Source organism: Candoia aspera, chromosome 2 (genome assembly GCF_035149785.1).
Source record: "Candoia aspera isolate rCanAsp1 chromosome 2, rCanAsp1.hap2, whole genome shotgun sequence".
Lineage (NCBI taxonomy): Eukaryota > Metazoa > Chordata > Lepidosauria > Squamata > Boidae > Candoia > Candoia aspera.
Window position 1 is genome coordinate 220,162,691 of NC_086154.1, and position 19,769 is coordinate 220,182,459.

The window sequence follows — 19,769 nt, forward strand, 5'->3', positions numbered from 1 at the left end:
ACATAGGGAGGAATTAAGAAGATAGTGTATGCTGTTTTCACAGCCACTCTAAAGTCAGTTGAGACCATTACATATCTAAGTTGTACATGCATAGGCTCTTTCCTATGAAGGGGAAATTTATAAAATATATGGTCTTTAATTGTTCATAAATGCAAAGTTTGATATAAAAGAAACATACTGTTTTAAGATAGAATGCTTTGTCACATCTTCAACAACCTTTGTTGGATTAAAACATCTGTATATAAAAGTTTGGGGATAAAGCCCCTGTTGCTGCCTTGAAGAAACTCCTTCCAGTGACTAGTAGCTTTGCATGTTCTATCTTCTCCCAATACCTTACAGATTACAGGACAAGACTTTTACAATACTGTATTCCCTGTATTAAATCACCAAAGGCAAAGTCAGTTTACAGGCCTGAAGCCAAGACTGTTGAAAGCAATGAAGAAATAAAGATGAACTAGTTTTTTTCAGTGCTGACCTTAAATATTATCATCTATGCACATAAGTTACATCGATAGGTCATCCTGATGGCGAATACAGTTCTTGAAACTTTCTTAATTGTGTTCACAATCCCAGGGCCGCAACTAGCGGAAGGCAAGCGGGGCAAGTGCCCTGAACACCGCACCGGGGTGTGTGTGTGCCAAAATGAGCGCTGGGGGAGTGCCAAAATGGGCACGGAATCCATGTTTGCCCCAGGTAACACAGACCCTAGTTGTGGGCCTGCACAATTCCAGCTCTCTCTCTCTCTTTCTCTCTTTTTCTCTCAACTAAATGTCATTTTCATGCTTTCTTGTTTCTTTCTTTGTCCCCAGAGCCATTGGATAGAATAGAGGTGACTTTATTTATTTATTTATTTTTCTACTTTATATCACCGCCCATCTCCCCCAAAAAGGGGGAACTCTTTAATTGTGATAAGACAGAACCTCTGTTAACAGAAAAAGAGCTGGCTGGTATGTACATGCAGAAGTTACTGACAGAACAGAAACTGTGGTTCTTATATTGATTTAAAACTACCAACCATATATTTGGCTTCAGGCCTCTACTTTGTTTTGTAAAAAATAAAAGCATTTCAAATATATCAACCTGACGGGAAATATAGTTACATGACATCTCCGTCAATAGGTGAAAAAGACCTACTGGTGAATAATTACTAATTGCTCTATATATTCAGAACAGGCAGAGGTACAAATTGTTTCAGCATCATCTTTATTTCACCAGGTAGGTATTACCAAGACTAATTGCCCCATTTGTAAGTGAAAGAAAAAGTTTTGCCATTTAGAACAGCATTTGGTGCTGTATCACTTGACAAATCACTTATAATGTACTTGAACAGTAAAAGGCTCATCCTGTGAAAAAATGATCTGATCTATAGGTCCTTGACTTATATGCATATTGGGAAAGAAGAGCACGGACTGATGGGGACAAAATAACCCGGCCTCTCCTCTATTTTCAGCTTGTCTATAAGTGAATCTTTGCCACTGGAGCTACAAAATGGACCACGTAAACAAAGACCTTCCACTTCTCCATGCTTTCAAAATTTTGCGCTTGTTTGTTTGTTTTTACCACTTTCCCAAGGCAGAAGCAGCACTGCTCCAAAATGGCCATCTTACCGTATAGTATGTCTGAAGAAAGATTGCTGCAGACTTCTTGGGTGATAATTATGGATAAATGGGTAATTCCACCTCTGCCTGATATCACCCATGTCCTCTCTGCATGTTTTTTTTAACAGTCCCCAAACTGAAGTTATTTTCAATATTGTTGTTGGATTTACCTGTTTCCAGGCCAAGCACTGTGTTATTTTCTTTAAATCAGGGATAGGCAACTTGATGCCACACAGATATTTAGACAACTTGATGCCACACAGATACTTTGAGAGATACAATTCTCATAGTAGTTGTGAGTTGTAGAAGTTGAAATCAACAATTCTGGGCAGACACCATGTTACCCACCTATGTCTAAAGATGTGCTTGTTTAAAGCACATCTTTAGACATAGCCTTGGTCCTAAGTAGTGACTTTTCCCACCAGCCAGTGGGGACTCATCCCTGAAAATGTCTGTGCACCAAATGAAATTAAAAAGGAAGGACCATGTGTAGGGTAGGGTAGGGTAGGGTAGGGAAGGGAAGGGAAGGGAAGGGAAGGGAAGGGAAGGGAAGGGAAGGGAAGGGAAGGGAAGGGAAGGGAAGGGAAGGGAAGGGAAGGGAAGGGAAGGGAAGCTTCTGGCTGTGCTAACTATCCCACTGAAAAAGAGTCTTGAATTCCTCTAGGACACCCACCTCACAATGAAAATGAGGCTGAGAATGGAGCCACTGCCTGATCACTGAGACTTCCATCATCATTATGTATTTGAATACAGCTTCTAATTATTGTAAATCCTGAAGCAGTTACAAAATAACAGTTAAATGCAGTGATACAAACAAATTAAAAACCATATTAAAATAGCACATTCAAACAGAAACAAGGGAACTGGTAAGCTGTAGAGCTGATCTGCTACGTTTTGGAGAAGAATGTCTGGCAGTGTGACACTGTATTTTTCTGGCTGAGGACATGCATGTTTTGTTGGATTCGAGTGGGAAAGGTTCACAAGGGCAGCTGACTCCCTGGTTAAGTGGCAAGTGGAATCACATTCCTCAGCTACTCACTCATTCCCAATCAGCAAGCTTTAGAGAAAGAACAAGCACTTGGAGTTTGCAACTTGGGTGAATGTACAAAGGGCTAGACAGGGACAGGAAAGTCTCATCAATACCCAGCTGGTGTGTATTTTGTTATCTTGTACTTTGGAAAGAAAATGCATAGTGTAAATCAAACGAATAGTGTTGACAATAACAACAATAATAAACGACCTATGGCCTATAATTTGATTACTTATTTCTACATATAGTAATAGTCCAGCCATGGCATTACATTTTTAGAATGTTTCATAAGCACAATTATATTGTTATAATTCCTTTTACTTTATACTCACTCTTTGTCCTAAGGGCCAGTTAAACACTTACTTTTTTTTTTCCTGGCCTAGTTACAGTTTTAAAATTGTCACAAAAAAGATAAATTTCATGCCATTTTCAGCTCTCATTACAATCTTGAGACTGTTAAGAAAATGGATTAATTTTGCTGCTTTTTTCTGTCCTCATTACAGCCTGTTACGAGAATGGATTAATTTTATGACATTTTCTTCTCTCAAAGAACTATAATCTTTGTTATGGGAATGAGAATATTCAGTGAAAATGAGAACACATCACGCATTAAAGAGCTGTGAGAATTCATGACAAAGACTGAAACAACAATAGAAAATGGCACCCAATCCATTTTTATGACAATCCTTGAAACAGGAAAAGGAAACCAGAATATATTTTATTTCCTTCATGTTTTGAGTAAATTGGAATTTAAGGTGTGGGATTCTTTATTATAACAATACTGATGTTAGATGCATGTCTTACTGTTTAGTACAATACATATAATATGAGTAACATACATACATAGATGACCATCATGCTGTTCCTTTTGGGGATAAGCAAGGTTATGAAAAATGAAAAAAAAAAAAAAAGAAATTGTCAAAGGCACTAAAGGCATGAAAAAAGAACAGATACATGGCAAAATCTAACTGACATCAAAACTATTCACAATACAACTCCCAACCTTTCTATATTTGCAAGCCTTCTTTGCTTTCAGCACATCCATATCTAATATTCATACGTTACCTCCCATTCTCCAAACTTGTCATATCTCTCTGAGGATCTCATCAGCTCCATCCAGCCATGACTTTTTCAGGTTCCTCCTTCCTCTCAACCCACTCCCACTTTTTCTACATGTTTGCTTTGTGATTCAATCCTCATTTATTCTAAATGACCAAACCTTCTCAAAGTACTTTCTGCATATTGATCACTCACTTTTGTCTTCAGTCCACACTCATTCAGCATCTATAAATTCCTGAGCTTATCTCTCCTTGTAACTACACACTCGTCTTAAGTAAATAATTCTCTCTGCATTCAGCTTATTTTTAAGTTTCTCCAGACATAGCTAACTCTCACCCTTAGACAGAAGCACACTCTTATACAAAGTAATTTTTGCTTCTTTTGACAAACACTTTCACAATAGTTCATGTTCTATCCATTACCTTTCTACCAACATTTGCATGTTTTAAATTTTCTCCATCCCTTTCCTATTTGTAGCATACATTCTATCAAGGCTTACAAATTAATATGCTTGCTTTAGTTTTTCATCACCTATGTACTGGAATAGTTCACTCCATTTTTCTTTGTTAAGTTTCAGACCCATATTCCTCAATGAATTATACAATCTATCTAATATTTGAGAAATAATTTCAGTTCTCAGCCATATGGCATCATCGTCATACAAAAGTGCAAGTGCATTCTTGCATACAATAAATGCATCTCTAACATCACTACAAGAATTCCTCATATATTAAAAAGGAGGTGTCACACCTCTTCAACACTGAACATTTGCTAAGTATTCCAGTCTTACTCATGCTTTACTTCCTCCATATACCACTCTTACAGAATTTAGCAACCAATCTTCCAGGCCATGTTGCACACATGTTCCATCATTCAAGCTTATCAATAAGCATTCAATAAATTTCCTTTCTCACATATATTTCTCAAAGATTTGCTGAAGAGCAAAAATCTGCTCTGTACATCCACTGCCTGGCATAAAGTTTAATGCACTTCCCCTGTCTCTCTCTCTCTCTCTCTCTCTCTCTCTCTCTCTCTGTCACTTCTCATACCTTTTAATTGTGAAGGCTGAAGCTGCCAATGTTGGAAGCAAAGAGCTTGAAATCAGACTGGATGGTTATCAGAATGTAGTGTAAGTGCATCCTTTTTCATACTTTCCATTAGCACAACTTCTATGGCACTTTGTTCATAATTCATTTTATTTTGTTCCAAACAGTGTCTGCATCCCTTTCTTTACATCCACTTTCTATTCATTTTCTTGGAAGATGTATCTACCTTCTATTTCGTTTTCATACTGGTTTCCTTCTCTTTCTACAGTCAGCCTACTCCCACTCTAGTTTCACATTTTTCCTTTCCTTCCATGTTCATTTTTTCTCCAAAATCTGGTCTCTCCCACCTTCAAGACTCTTCACTACCCTTGTATTCTTCACTAATTTTCCCAACTGCTCATCAGAAATAAGCAAATCATCAAACCAAGCAAATTTTATTTCATTCCTTTTCTATGTATATACATAGGGTTAGGATTTTATATGCACAGAGTTTCGTTACAAATACATGGTTCTATGCTTAAACCATGTATTTGTAACAAAAAGATACTCAGTAAACTCACCATTCTCATTCATTTGTAGATCTCAGAATGGCCCAATCATGTTTCCTGTACTTCCTTTTCCTGTTCTCATTCACCATTCACGTCACCTAACCAAATATTTGCCCCTCCCTGGATTGCATGCGTTCAGAATGTCGCACAATTTTTCCTGAAACTCATCAAGATATAAAATACATGCATGTGTATGGTGGTTACAGTCTGGAATGTTTCAAACTTCCTTGGATTGCCTCTGAAGCAATTCAAAGATACATGAACCATGTTAATGCTTTGGATAAATGTAAGAGAGTGATTCAAGCAAATCTCTATCTAATCTAATGGAATCATTTGTTTGAAGCTTTGCACAGGTCTAATAAACAATGCTAATATAACTCTGAATGATTATTCCTAATTTAGCAAACTGGATGCCTAGATAGTACATCACACTCTACATTATAAGAAATGGATGTAGTTTAACAGTAAAATTATGAAGTATAGTCATAACAGAAAGAAAAGCATTTATTCCTGTTTAAATAAAACAGGAATAATAAATAAATACAGAATTTATTCCTGGTTAAATTTAATTTAAATTAGAACACACCATAAAACTGAATCATGTTGCATAATTTTTCTGTTTCTTTTATTTTTTTCAGAATTGTTGTATAAAATGTAACCACAGAGGCCACTCTGAATTCAATGGAATATATATAAGTGTAGGTTAAATATGTATAAGAGTCAAATTTCAAAGATGTTTTCCTGATGTATGGGCAAGCTGTAACTGGCTCTTTCTCATGTATAAGCTTGAAAAATCACGTATAAAAGCATAACTGAGAACTGGGCAATATATGGATACAGCCAGATTTCTGTTGTTTGTTTGTTTGTTTGTTTTACTTTTCACAATCAAAGGAAACACCTCAAATAGCCTCTTAGAAGACCTACTCTTTGGGCTAACCCAACTTTCCCTAGCAGGGAATCATTATAAAAAGCAATTATATCCATCATACTATTGCTAAACACTTGTTTTCCAAGAAAAGGAATGCTGGAACAAATGTGCACTTATACATTACTAGCACCAGTTTTGGAACTCTGATAACAAACAGTTATAGGCACATGTGTAGCCAGAGCAAGCATCTTAAGCGTTCTCTATTTTTAATACTGTTTTTAGTCAACATTCTTTGTATTCTTGTCCTAACTATTCTGATATTGTTAAGCTTTGGGTATTTGCATATGGCTGAAGGAGAAATTAGAGAGGATGTGGAAAGTGAAGGCCAAAGTGGTCCCAGTGGTGGTGGGGGCACTTTGGGCTGTGACTCCCAAGCTGGGAGAGTGGCTCCAACAGATCCCTGGAACAACATCAGAGCTCTCTGTCCAGAAGAGTGAAATGCTAGGAACTGTTACTATGTTTTCTACTACAGATTAAGGTTACTATGGTAACTAATCATTTTGGCCGGGTGAAGAGGTTGAATTTAATTGTCCCCTTTTCACGTGTTAATGGTTGCATTGCCTAAGGGAGGAACTTGCCTGAACTTGTTTTAGCTTCAGTTTCCGTTCTGTGTAGGCTTGCAGAGAATATGCAGCTGAGAGAAATCTCTCCTCTCAGCAAACAGCCTTTAAATATGTTTGCTTTCTGTAAATAAAATTATTTTTATAGAAATGCATGGTGTGTGACTTTTCTGATCTCTCCTGGGCCAAATGCTTTCCTAGCACTCTGACAACAGGAATAGCTGAAATACTTTACCTCATGTAGATGGGCAATACCACATATATACACACCATAGTCCTTGGCCAATATTAAAACCTAGGTGGATTATTGCAGAAAGTCCACAGCTAATGGGAGCATTTGTCTTATAAAGCAGGAATGCCAAACCTTTCTTTTGGCCAATCAGTATCACGCAGAGCTGTTCATCAGTGGCTGCTTGCTATTCATCACAGGATGGTAGGATCTATTGGCTTCCCCAACAGCTGATCAGTTAAGGAACAGCCTTGAGTTAATGCAAGGCAAATTTTTCCACTGCTTTTCAAAACTGAACAGTCTCATATTTTCAAGGATTTTTTTAATGGTTAACAATTAAACAATTAAAAATAGTCTAAGCTTTCCATCTTTTAAAAAGAGGCCAAAAATAAGTTCAGTTTGAGTTTATTTATTTAGCATTATATGATTCTATTTCCAGAAGAGTCAGGTCAACTAATGTAGATCTAAGTTTTAAAGCCTACTGAATGGCTTCACTCTTTGAGTTTCCATCAAATGAATGTACACATTAATCTCTGCTTCAATACAGATACATTTAGTCTCCCGCTGTGCTTAGAATTTGGTACTAACACTTTCTGATGTCCCACTATTTTCTTTTTATAATAATCTTCTGACCTGAGAAAAATCAGGTTAATTAGCTTTCAAAAAAAAGAGGGGGGGGTGAATCTCACACCTTTGCTTGCCCAGGTCTGCTTTCCAAATAATTACAAATAAGGAAACACCTCCCAGCTAATCAAATGATCCCAAGCCTCGGAGATAGAATATACAAGTTTTGCTTTGAAATTATAATCACAGTGACACCTTTCCCATGTTGTCTTTTCTAAAAAAATTAGACAGTAAAATTGTCATCTTTTAATAGATATCTTATTCTTTTAAATATCTTTCCTTTTCCCTTTGAAATGTGGATAGGACAAGAGAAGTTGACACATACACTCTTGTGTACCATATATACTCACAAAGTGAAAATTGTAGAATTGCAGAAATGCAGCCGGTAAAAATTCTGCTATATATTTCCTCCTGGAATTATAAGGAAAGTAAGCTGCTATTACTACCCTATTAACGCTTCCCCACTCAAACCCAGATTTTATAGGAATCTGATCATAACCATATAACAAGACTTTAAGAAAAGTTGAGCAGTTAAGACTAATCAATTATCATTTATTATTGATTTATTTGTATACCACTGTTATACAAATCATAAAGCTCCACTGGTATTGTATCTAATTACAAGGAGAATGAAATCTGTAGATGCAGATTTCTACAGAAAATAGCAGACAGTAGTATTTTTATCCTAAGATATTGATTGATAAGTTTACATTCTGTCATAACTAAGATGTCTATAAGCATACTGGAATCTGGTTTTTGTCACTGTTGTACAATATATAATGCTCTGAAATTCAGTAAGGCTGTGATAAAAGTGATAATGAAGAAACAAATCACAGCTTAGATTTTCTCTCAAGATATTTGCAAAAACTATAATTCACAATTCCCCACACATCTAGGCATTAATACTGTGCTGACATGAAACAATTTTATTTCTGCTCATCGTAATTTTAGGAAATGTAATCTCCAATCACTTACTTTATTCTGAATAATTTATTGTATTTTTGCTATTATCTTATTTTCATAATGCATATTTAATATCCAGCATGCTATGCTGTTTCTAAAGATGAATAGTGTGATTCTGTATTATATTTCACTCCCTTCAGTAGCTTAATGACTTTAACCCTATTATAATTTTTGTCAGCATTTCTGAATGACACCATAATAATTTACCTTTGCAAGGCAGCTCAGTATGTTGCTTTCGTGCAGCTGGGAAGCCAGTGGCAATTTAGGCTGATCCTTGTTGTTCCTCAATAGTAAGAAAAGACAGGTGGTAACTCAGCCTCTATTCAACTTGATTGCATTTTTGAAAGCATTTTTCATTATATACTGTATATATTTAGTATTTTGTGCTAATGATGCTGCAGTCCTACCCTGCAAACAATTGCACAACTATAATGGTGTGCAACTTTGACCTCTTTGAAAATATACAAACTGGCTTCCTAATAGCCATCAAATCAAATCATTTATTTATGGTCCCAGACCAATAAAACACAAGTAGAAATTTAAAAAAAAAAGAAGAAGAAAAATCCAGACCTGAAACATAATGAGAAGAGGATATCACCTGGCTTCTGCAAGCCATGGCTATTGCTAGAAACTTGGCAAGCTTTGTAGTGGTTGTCCAAGTTAGGTCTTGCAGAAGGAAGATTGTAATTGGTTGACTAGAGAAACAACTAAAAATTCTGATAATGAGGTTTATGAGTGCACCATTATAGGCATGGATGATTTTGGCCCTGTCATTTTGTAGATCCAAATCCCAAATCCTTTGCTTAAGTTAATTAAGGCTTTATCTAGGTTGAGAGATGATATTGCCAGGAGTGAGATGCCACAATATGCCAGATCAGAATCAATTTGCCTCTTTAGGGATGCATAAAACCTATCTAGTAGGGTGATGTGAAACAGAAACTCATCTCAAAGCATTTGTTTCAGCCAAAATTTGAGGTGGCAGAGTCTCAGGCAGGTCCCAAGAGAAATGCAACCAACCTCCAGCTTGGACATTTGAAGTTGAGCAAGATACATGAAGTATGGCTTTCAGAAACTCAGACTGAATAACTTCTAAAGTATAGGCATCCTTATAAACACAAAGTTGTTTACAGTATAACAACAAAACCAGAATATTTGCTCTATACAATTTTATGCTAGTGATCAAGGCAATAATTGACTTGATCACTAGCATAATTTAAGATTGCTAGAAACTTTTTGAACTCTAATATTGGTTGGTTATTCCAGCAGGTGGAGGGTTGGAAGTGGATGTGTAAGAACTGACACCATTATTCCCAATAATGACCTGACTCATGCACAGTTGAAATATGAAGAATTCAGATTAATTGGAAACAAGTGTACAGAACAGAAGAAAAGCTGTGATTGAAAGCTTCCCACCTAAACTAGCTAATTAAAACTTTCCAGTACCCCCTCCCCCCTCCTATCCCTTTCCCATCTAATTCTAACGGTCAGCCATACCAGGCACAGATGTCTCTGGCAGTATGACCTTGGCTTACCCCCCATTCCAGCCCAAACAGAAAAGATTCACACTCCTTGCAATTCCCCCCTCCCATCTTGTTCTTGACATGCATTGACTCATCATGGCAGACGAACACGATCAGATGATTCAGCAATCACTTGATTGTGGAGTCTGACATACTGCCCCTCCTGAGGAAAAAAAAACTCAGTACACTTATTAGCAACTTAAGCAAAGCATTAATTAATCAATACTAGCAGGAAAGAAGTGAAAGAGTAAAAGGGAAAATGAAGTTTAGTCTTTAGGTTTCTCAGGGTACTTGGCATGAAATTTCTTTAACAGCTCTGGAGCACGAACATGTTTGCTGGCCACCCATTCATGCTCTGGGAAATGCTTCCAACGTATCAGGTATAGAAATTCTCCTTTGCTCCTGCTCCTGTGAGCATCCAAAATCTCTTTAACTTCAAACTGTTGCTCTCCTTCAATCATTGTAGGCATAGGGAAAGGCTGTTCTGGATGCCAGTGAGAGGACTCTCGCACCAGCTTCAGTAAGCTGCAAAGGAACACAGGATGGATTTGTCTCATGTTTTTTGGAAGTTTCAATTGCACAGTGACAGGCTTTATTATTTTTTCAATGACAAAAGGTCCCACAAACTTTGGCTCTAGTTTTTTTGATGGCTGCAGCGACTTCAGGAATTTTGTGGACAGGAACACTTTCTCACCTACTTGAAACTGCCACTCGGGGGCACTTTTGCGACCTGCATACTTTTTGTAGCTATCCTTGGCATCCTCCAGAGCTTTTTGAATCATTGGCCAGGTAGCACTGATTTGATTAACCCATTCCTTCACTGACTGAGATTTAGGGTTCTCCCACAGCAATTCTGGAATCAGCACGAACTCCTGGCCATTTACAATTTGAAATGGGGAAAATCCCATGCTCTGATGAACTGACTTATTGTATGCTACTTCTGCAAATGGCAACAGGTCTACCCAGTCATCCTGTTGGTAATTTATGTAGCTTCTTAAAAACTGCTCGTCTTGTCCATTTGTCCATTGGTTCCAGTTCAGTCTCACCTAGCCTCTACATGTCAGCTCAGTCCCATCTGTGTACCAGCTCACAGATCCTAGCCTCCAGTTCCTGCCTTGCCATGTACTCTAGCTTCATCAAGCCCAACAGCTTCAATCAGCAAGTTAGCTGAATTCTGCCCTGCTGTTCTGCCACAGTCTAATCCTGCAGCCTTGCCTGTTCTTCTGTCATTGCCTGGGTGGTCTTAACTGGGATGGCCTTGCCTTATTATTCACCAGGACTTTATTACTGTAAATAGTTGTTTTAAATAAAGTGTTTTGATAATAATTCTGTCTGGCTGCCTCATAGTCTGAACAGGACACATGGCAGATGAACACGATAAGATGATTCAGCAATCACTTGATTGTGGACTCTGACAGGATGCCTAGGTACTTGACCTCCATAATCTGCTCATCTGGTCTTTTGTTAATTTCCCATTGAACAGAAGACTTGAAGCCCATTATAAAGAAAGTTAGAACCTTGGTTTCTGTGTAATTAATTTCAAGAAATTCTGTAGAACAGAATAAACAAATTTAGTAACTCTTTACCCTCTCTAAGGTTACAAATACAGGTATTTATCACTTCATCCAATATCCCATCTCTTATCTATAAACAAATCCATAAAACATCATTCTTTTCAGCCCAGATGTCAGCAGAAAGTTCATAATGGGTAGCCAGAAGTAACAACATATCTTGATAAAATAAACCAACTCTATATAGCTTCCTTTTACTTCTAACAGCCTTAATCTTTAGTTCCTTCAAATAGTGTTGTAGGATTTGATTTCTCTTCATTTCTTCTTCAGACCAGGTCACTCTCTTGGTTTGTCATCTGTATTTCTTTTATAAATTTTAAAACCTCAGCCAGTGTCTTTTGTAGATCCAGTGAAACATCCTTTTCTAAATAATTCTCTTGGCCTATAGTTGTAATTGATACTTTTGATACCATCTCTATCTTGTCAGATAAAATTTGTTCTACATCTGACATTTCTTCAATAACATATTTTGGACATAGCCTATCAATAGGAGGATACATCATTACTGACATTGTTGATATTATGATTACTATTTTCTGATTCCATCTTCAGAAGTCTCCTTCAGTATTAACTCTACCTAAAAGCCTTAGTCCCCTCTAGCATCCAATTTTTGAAATCATAAAATTATTTATCTATGTTATATCTTGTAAAAACCGAAACAGGATCGATTTCCCACGAGAATCTGTTTGTAATTTATAATTAATTCCAAAATCTTATTGTAAAAGTTTCAATATTCCAATTTTATCTGGACCATTAGTTCATTTATAACTTTCTAAGATCAAAATCTTATTTATTATTACTTATTTCAGATTCTTTAAATTCTTAAGCTTATGACTAAAATTTCCTTTTGTTCAGGATTGAAGGCAGACTCACCAGGCTTTTTCAAAGTTGTTACTGACAATCTCCAAAAATGATTAGAAAGTGAGGCTTGTGAACTTAGTGTCCTTTAAAAGTCTCTGCCATAGTCATGAGCAAGATAGCTGATCCCTTCATCTCCTAGTGCTCAAACCCAGGAAAAAAACTGCTGTCCTACAGTCCCCTCACAGGTAGCAGCTGTCCAAAGCACATGTGGTGATCTCTCATCTTCTCCTTATCTGGAGAGTTTCCAACAGACCAGTCTACTCACTAGTTCCTTGGTCTTTGCCACAGTTGTCTTCAGTTTGCCATATCTGCCCTAGAAACCCAATAGTATGTTAGCATTAGTTTCTACCTTGGCAGCGATCACCTACAGGCTCCTTTTCTTTCAACTCTACAGAATGACATCAACTTCCCCAGATTCAGACTTACTCCTACATATTTTTGGCCACTATGGTCCAGTAAAGTGTTAGTTGCTGCAGTCCAATTTCTTAAATCATAGTAAGTCAAGCTTTTGAAATAAATTATTGGCACAACCAGTGATATTCATGAATTTTTTGTCACTTTTCTGGTTAAGTTCAGGACTGTGTAAAGTCTAATCAGATTCCATCCTGCTGTCCCTTTAATAACCATTCCAAACCTTGGTTCAGTAAAACCAAGGCTGTGGTACTTTTAGCCCATAGAAACACCCAATTCTATAAAGATTCTCTCTCTCATGGAATTTTTCATTTACTAAAAAAGGAATATAAAAACTTCTGAGGGAGAATAGGCAAAACTACTCATTAGTGAAATGGACAAGGTCACAAGCAGTAATAAATAAGGATGATCATAGGTTCAGGCATATTGTTTCTTACTCTTCAGATAAATCTAGCTTCAGTGCCAGCAATTTTATCTCTTTGGAGTCCTGGACAAGATATTTTAGCAAGTTATACCATGTTCCTTTTGGTGGTGATTCTCTTGGCCCCCCTTTGTCTGATCTCTACCACAACTGGCCCCCAGCCACATAATCAGAAATCCTAAAACTAATTTCTCAGTTGGAAAGTGGCCCCAAGTAAAGATATGATTTTTGTCAGAATTACTGAAAATAAATCCTGATTGGTGGGTTTCAGTGTTGGCCCCCCTGTTTACTAGCATTAATAATTCTTTAGCACTACCCAAACAGTGGCTTGATTCTATTACTGTCCCAATATAATAGAAAAGTGATAGGCAAAATCCAGCTCTTGCCCAAATAGCTTATTGTCAATAATTAGCAAACTCTGGTCAATTTGCATACGATAAACTTTTAGATTGGATGTATTTAGAGGATAACTTGGCTCCCAAACAAGCAGGTTTTAGCTAAAAATATTCAACCATGTATCAATGTGCAATTTTGCACCATTTAGCTAAGAGTCAATTTCTTAACTCTTAACTCTCAGCATGTCCCTAAGATTAGAGGTAGCCTAGAACAGAGACTAGAATTTAGCAACTACTTCTATCCTTCTGGCTCAATATTAATTTAGTCCTTACAGAGCTACTGTCATTAATTTTACAGGACAAGTTGAAATCAAAGTGGTAGAATGCTATTACTTAGTGGGATTACTTCAGTATATCACCTAACTTTTTGCTACTCTTAGGGCTAGAGGAGGTTAAGGAGGTCATTAGACAGTGATTGAGGATACTGAATTCCAGAATAAGCTAACCCAACAAGGTTATATTACCTCTCAGAGATATGCAGAAGCATTCCCCAGCAAAATATTTATACTTTCTCACCTACCTTAAGTACCAGTAGGCCTGCTCCAAATCCCATTTCAATGGCCTACCCTTAGCAATCCTGAAGGAAAAGTACAATAAAATACCATTACCCCAGAAGTTATCTCCAGGTGGAGTAGGAGAAGCTGAGCATATATTTCTACATTATAAATTTTACCTGTATTTACATTTTAGGTATTCCAGTCTTTCATAGACAGACAGACAGACATAGAGATCCAGATAGATGGATTTAAAACAAACAAAAAACTGTAGCAGTCAGAAATCTGAAATTATCTATTTAAGTATAAGCATTATATAAATGTTAATAAACAGAATAAGAAGGATTTAGGCCTGATATAAATAATGACAAAATATTTGTTAAGTGACTATTTTATTTTTATTTTTTTAATTATGTATATATGTATATTTGTTTTGGCTGATCTCTGGTCTATGACCATAATAAAGTTGTGTTGTAGTTGTGGTTGCTGTTTTCTACATTCCTAAAAATAATACCTGCCAGACTTATACCATAATTATTTCTGGTTTGTTCTTCGACCTCACAGGGTATGGATTTCAACTTTCAGTAATGAAGAGAACAATCTTTCAAAAAGATGGTCAGTATTTCTAGGTACCTATCAGATCATCCTAAATTGAATGTGACTTTACATTCAATTTAGGAAACCATGATACAAATCATAAGCATGCTTGAGTGGGCTGTAGTTTGAGCTGACAGGAGAATAATTTCACAGGAACATTCTTTAATATTCCCTCATCAGCAAAGTCTTGAGAGAGCATTTGCTGTGTTTTTGCCTTTCTGCAATCTCTCTTTCTCTCACCCACCTCTGAACAGCTGATCAGTGTTGTCAGCGCCAATCACCTTAATAGGGAAGAAGAAACACAATGTAGGAGCTTCCTTTGTTTCTCCAAAGACATCTTTGGAATACATGAGCATTATTGGAATGTTTAGAGTAAAAAAAAAACATTCACAGAAAAAATACTACAGGCTATGCTGAAATCCCAGCATATTGGTGATTAAGATCACTTAACAAAGGCTTGACTTCTCAAGCTGCTTAAATCCATATTCAATCAGAATTTTAATTGGGCCATTTGGAAAAGTTTCTTCTAACAAGATTTAAAGGAAGTTTGGCAGTTTAAAAAGTAATTGTGAAATGTGAAAACAACTGAAATGGCATACTTTTTATTTTTTTACCCCCTCTTTTGCACAACTCTGTCAAATGTAAATCATATAAGTTTGGATTTCAAGGTGAATTCAGAGAAGCAATTTTTTCTATCACTTTCTTGGTTCTAGAGCTTTCTATGATTCCTGGAAAAAATTTCCTGAGAGTTAAGGGCATCTCATGACATCTTAGATAGAAAGTTTTCTTGGCTAAAGGGTGAAACTCTTATCTGGTGAACTTCCTTAATTTAACTTATTTTAAGGTACAAGCACAATTTTCCAATCCAACTTCCAATATGGATTAACAGTATGTCCATTGCTCCAGAGATACTTTTTATGAGAGAGCAAATGACTACAAAGATAAGAGAAACTACATTTACATTAATCTTATTGTTACATATTTGGATGGTTCATACAGCCTTTAACCTTATTAAATTAATTTGTTTAGACAAGCACTGCATATTCCGATTGGCTACATCCATTCTTATGATCCACTTAGGGCTCGTAAACCTGCAACAATGCAGATCTTGCTGAAATATAACTCATAACTGAATATATTGCTTAAAATTCCTGGATATTGTACCATCATTGGCAGGTGTATGGGAAGAACAGCTCAGATGGTTTATTTGGTATAAACATTAGCAGTGTAGGAATAGTTAATATGCCCAAGAATATAAATAAATAATTTTCCACATTAGGGAGTAACTAGATTGTTCAAAACTATTTTATTTTGTTTTAAAGTCTTCTTTCAGTTCAGCTTGACTCCTTGACTTCATGGATATCCATGCAGTTTTTTCTGGCAACAGTATAAAAGCAGTTAGCCATTGATTTCTTCCACAATATTTTTTCAACATTTCAATCTAGCCAACAGCCTTGGTATTCCCAGGTAGTCTCCTTTCAATGTTCTCTCTAGGCCCAGCTTTGTTAGTTTCCAAGCCAAGACAAATGCTGCCAGCTGAGTTTAGTGCAAATGTTAAAAAGTAACATGCTAATTCAAGTTACTTATTAACCTTCATTACTGTTACTAAAATGTTTGTTATAGCAGTTCAGATTATTTGGCTCTGAAGTCCTGTCTACCAGGGCCAGAGAGGATGTAAGTTTGGGGTGTCTGCAGGGTACGGTAAAGTCAAGATGGCTTTATATGTATGTATGTTTGTACGTATGTATATATAATTGACTTAGCAATAGAGGTTAAAATTTACAGATCAAAATAGAAAGATCTCACAGATTATTAGGTCATTTGATACAGTTTATAAATTTTGTTTTCATGTAATAATTATCCAATTTTCTTTTTCAATGCAGTTTTGCCAATACATGAGTATCACAGGCGCTTTTCAGAGAAAAAGAGTTAAAAGTCAAAATGACTTTTAAAGTCTCTTGTGAGCTGACTTAAGAGAAGGAAATGTAATTTTAGAACTCCCTCTACAATTGAGCTAGAGATACCCTGACAGAAAAGATCAAACTGGAGTTCAAAATGAAAGAATGGGGATATACATGCAGAAACAAAAGGGGAAAATGTCTAGATGCTAAACCTTTGACTCTTAAGAGCTATTTTTACTGATACAATAGCAAAATAATAATAATTATAATTATAATTATAATTATAATTATAATTATAATTATTATTATTATTATTATTATTATTATTATTATTATTATTATTCAGGATTGGCATGCTACAATATTTGTTACAATAGGAGATGAAGAAATTAGTAGAAGGGAGGACAACACCAGAAAATGACCAAGAAATAGATTTCAGTGTCCTGTGTGAAAACCAAAGAGTTTCAGATTTATTTTTGTCTTAAAAATAAGAAATGCACATCTCATTCTAATGGTCATTACTAACAATATCCCAAATATTTCTTTTTCTTAGATAAAATAAAATTATAACCAAAATCAGTGTACATAACTGTTTGTTCACAAAAAAATATTTTTATTGTCTTCTAAATGCTTGTTCAAACTACTAGAGCTAACCCCATAGTCTGACATTTAATTTGAAGAAACATTTCTGTAGTTGAGAGATAGCATTTGCATCATGTAACAAAAGAAATATGATGACAATTATTTCTCTTCACTGAATATATAAGTAAATTGAGCTTGAAAATCCCCATAAATAGGAAATGTGAAAGATAGACCTTCCCACAGGAGGCTTAACCCAAATATCAATCTTTTTGTCCTTAGTAAAATTCAATCATTTTTATTTTAATAAGTGTGGTTTGCACATTTTAACAGAAACTAAGAATCATTTTCCCTTCAGATTTTAGGGTTGTTTTTTTTTACTTACTGGTCTGTGAATTAAATTATAAAATGGATAACAGTCATATTTACACATATGAAAGATAAGTGAGATTTAAAAAATCATGTTAAAACTTATAAAATTAAAAAAGCCTCTTTCTTTTATTGCATTTATTTCCTTTGCATATTACTAAGAAACTGAATTTATCAAACAGTGTTTTGATCTTTTTAAACAACATTTTAAGATAGATTGGAAAACCATAATTGATATTGGAGCTAAACAACACATTCCATTCTAGTTCTACAACTGAAGAATCAACTATTTTTTTCTTCTTCAAACAAAGTAGGGAAAACATGCAGAACATGGCTTCTGCAATTATTTCTGAGCCCTTAATCATAGCTCTGCTTTCAGCCATGTGTGCAGGAAGGGAGCAGGTGGTTTAAATTTGAGGAGCGGACATTTCATGCCAGACTCTTAAGGATTTGTTCATTTTTTTCCCCACTGTAGCTCATAAGGCAGTGTTTCTCAAACTTAGCAACTTTAAGATGTGTGGACTTCAACTCCCAGAATTCCCCAGCCAGGCTAGGGGAGCCAAGACTTGAGCATTTTCACAATGATTTACTTTCTCAGGCTGGCTAGGGAATTCTGGGACTTGAAGACCACACATCTTGAGAAACACTGCCCTAGCTGAACCTGTGTATCTTCTTTTCATGAAAGTAGAGCTGAGAGACAGAAGCAAAAGCAAAATGCATGAAAAGAACCCACTGTTTTCATGCACATACCCCATTTTGCTGGTATGAATAGAGTTGATTTGGAAGACTGGAGCATTTTCACAATGATTTACCTTCTCAGGCCTTTAAAGATACTACTATAGTAAAAGAAAATAATACAGTCATTTAAGGAGAAATCTCCTGATACAGGATTAATTCAGTTCCTAATGCACATGTGGCATCATAAGTTATACAATTGAAGTATTTTGTACAAAATGAAAAATCCTATCAGTCAGTGCCCAATTATACATTCAACTACAGATAAGGAATCATAGACAATGCAGCTGGTAATAAACAGGTGCTAATGAATTTGTAATGTTTCCATGGCAGTATCTGACTGGAAAGCAAAATGTCTAATAAAGGGTAAAGAATCATGCAACTGACTAACACAAACCTTGTTAATATAGCTACTTGGAAGGCTAATGACAAATGCAAAGTGATACAGCTATAAATTGAGTTTATTTAGAATTGTGTAAATAGCAAGGAAAAGATAGCACGGAGAAGTAGCCAGTTATCTAACAACAGAAATACTGTGTGGGGAAAAGAAAAGTCAACCCCGGGGTAGCGGGGAGGAGTCAGTATGGCAGTTTCAATTATGTGGTTGACTTTTTTGCCCCATTTTCACTTTTTGCCCTTCCCTGCAGACACTTCCTGTCTAGTCTATTACAGCTTTATATACTTGGCCTTTTAAAAATATGGTGAGAAAGAGAGAACACAGTGAATTAAACATTTAACAGAGTTTTAGGAGAATTTAAAGAAACAGAATTACTGAATGCTGAGCTTTTTATACTGAAACCATTCTATCTAGCCCGGGAAACTATACCTTAGAAAAGATATAATTGCTCTCCGAGGAATACCTCCTAAAGCAAAACAAACAAATATAAGATTCAAAATCTAATATTTTGAAGGGGAAAAAGCTGGCTGAATTCTCACTGGAGAAGAGAAGATTTGCTCACAATAGACTTTCTCTTAAAATTACAAACCAAACCAAAATGAGCATGCTATCATTTATATGCTTAAAATCTCATGCAGAGAAAAGTTGTGGAACTTCAGAAAGTTAAGTGAAGATTAAACTGTTCTCTAGTAAATCAGCCAGTTTTGTACCACAAAGACAATCAATTAATTCTTTCGCTACATATGAATCTTCTGGATAACTTTATTATGTTTTATAGGCTATATCATGCTAAGTCACCATGTGATAGAAAGTGCCAATAATAAAATTAAGATGATCATATGCTCATTAAAATCATCGTAACAATAACATAGATAACAAATACAGAATATGTAAATATACACCATTGTTTTTCTAAGCTTCCATTTTTCAGCT